Source organism: Pistacia vera, unplaced genomic scaffold (genome assembly GCF_008641045.1).
Source record: "Pistacia vera cultivar Batoury unplaced genomic scaffold, PisVer_v2 Contig79, whole genome shotgun sequence".
NCBI classification, from domain to species: Eukaryota; Viridiplantae; Streptophyta; class Magnoliopsida; order Sapindales; family Anacardiaceae; genus Pistacia; species Pistacia vera.
Window position 1 is genome coordinate 449349 of NW_022196656.1, and position 2687 is coordinate 452035.

Sequence of the window (2687 nt, forward strand, 5' to 3'; positions counted from 1 at the left end):
GTATGCACATGAGTTGTTTGATGAAATGCCTAAGTGAGAAACTGCCATGTCACAGCTATGAATTTCTGAGTAATTTTTGGGCATTTTACGGATTGAATTGGGTCTAGACCAAAACATAAAAGTGATAGCCCTGTCTCTAAGCTTTAAAACGAGACCAAAACCGTAGCAATCTAATGTGTATAACGCAAGTTATGCCTTTTTTAGTGTGACCTGTGCAGAATGATGATTTTGGAGCAACATTGTATTTGTTCATTTCATGAGTGCATTAATGAGCATGAATAATCCACATGCACTAATTATGCATTAGAGAAAGAGTAGGAAAAGAGTAGAGAACTTTGAGTGTAAGCTTTATTAAGAGAAAATAGAGAAAAATATAATAGAGTAGGTTGTGCGATGGGGAACTCGTGAGTAAGGGGTAGAGTATTCCCGCATGTATGCCGCATTGAGAGAGCGGCATGAGTATGAGAGAGAGAAGTGGTGTAGCCCGTGAGAGTGCATGCGGATGAGGGCTATACCCGAGAGTACCCAAGAGAGAGATTATTCACTCACATGGCCAAGGGTTCCGAATCCATACATAAACAATTCCGATCGGCTAGAATGAGGAGAAGTCACATAGAGCGGGAGCGAGTCCCGGCCATGCCTCCGGTAAGATGAGGCCGTGACTACTAAAGAGAGTTAGTAGAAAAGAGTTATGAGAAAGAGAAAATAGAGAGAAGTATAAGAGAGAGAGTAAACGAGAATTGTAAGGAAAGAATTAGAGAGAGAGAGAGTTACGGGGATAGATGAGTAGATGATTTACTTACTGAGCATTAGTTGTGCTCAACCCGTTGTTTTTCATGTTTTTGCAGGATCTAGGAGAGGACACAGTCGGATGGGCATCGGCGAGCGAAGGGAAATGGCTACACTGTCCACCTTGTTTTTGATGCTTTTGTATAAGATACAACTTTTTGTATACAGAATGTATATGTTTAATAAAAGAAAAATTTGGGCCCAACCTTTTTATGCTATTTTATATGTATTTTATTATGTATATGTTTTATGAGTATTTGAGTAGAAATGGGTTATTACATTTTTACTCTAATTATAGATGGTTTAAGAAAGAAGGAGAGTATAGTTAAAGTAGAATTTAAGTATGTATGCTTGTTGTTTGATGAAATGCCTAAGAGAAGCATATGCATGAATAGAGAAACTTAATTTTGTGCAACAGTGCACCTAAGAAAGAAGTATAATATGAGCCATCCACATGCATATATGTGCATATGGTATGAGCCATCCACATGCATATATGTGCATATGCATAAGAACTTAAAGAAACAATAAAGAACTTTAAGAGTAAAGAGAAAGAAAGAAAAACACTAAAAAATTAAAGAAAGAAAAGTGCTAAGGAAGAGAAAAGAATAGGTTGTTGCGATGGGGAACCCGTGAGTGCTAAGAAGAAGAAATTCTCACATACACACCACCTTACCTGAGTGGCATAAGAAGAAGATTTTGTATGGCCTGTAAGAGTGTATGTGGATGAGGGCTGTACCAAGAAGAATTTCCTACATGCATGCCACCTTAATTGAGCGGCCTAAGAAGAAGAAATAATTTGTATAGTCCACAAGAGTGTATGTAGATGAGGATTGTACTCACTCACACGGTCAGGGTTCCAAATCCATGCATCAACCGAGTCCGACCAGCACAGAAAAAGAATAAAAATAAGAACAAGAATAAGAATAAGAATAAGAAAGAATGAGAAAGCTTGAGCCAACAAGAAAAGAAAAGAAGAGCTTAAGCAAGCAAGAAAAGAATAGAAAGAAAAGAAAAGAAACAAAATAAGAAATAGAAAAGAACAAAAGAAAAGGCATTTCGGTGCTTATTGCATGTGCAATGCATTCATGCATATTATCATGATTTTCATCATGGTTAGTGAGAATATAAAGATAAGGATAAAGAAGAGAAAGAATAGAGTAAGGAAAGAACCCAAAGTATAAGTCGTGGGGATCGAGGAGTAGATGATTTACTTACTGAATATTTTTGTGCTCACCTCGTTGTTTTTCCTTGCTTTGCAGGAAATAGGTGAGAAGCAGTCGGATGGACGTCGACAAGCGAAGAGAAATGGCATGATTGTCCATTGTTGTAAAAGTTTTTGTATATGTGGTTTTGCTATATACAGAATAATATATGTTAAGTAAAGAAAAGTTTTGGGCCCAACTACTTTTCATTTATTAAGTATGTATATTTTTCATAGTATATGTTCTAAGTATACTAGTAGAAAAGAAGTTATTACAAGTATCTAAACAACATTTAACAGATCTTCAACGTTCAATTCATGTCATTTGGACAAGGAAGAAGAGAAATCTAGTATGTCTTTATATTTCACTTGCCCTCTGATATATTATTCAAAGATAGGTTACAGAAAGAAGCTAATAAATGTAAGATCAGATTCAATGAGAAAGTAAATAAAAAGCTGAAAGTCTTTAAGGCCACCATCTATATCATTATCTAGCTTCCACAAATTCCAATTTTGAGGCAAAAGCAAGACTTCAAACTCAAGCAAAAAGATTTTTTTTTCAAAAAAATAAAGGTGCCTTCTACACTAGCCCTTTTGTTTTTTGTATTAGTCCTTGGTCGTATTTGTTTTTGTTGAGATTGTGGAGCCAAATTCAATCAAAATTTGTGTTGCATTAGGACATGGGTTTTCCTAA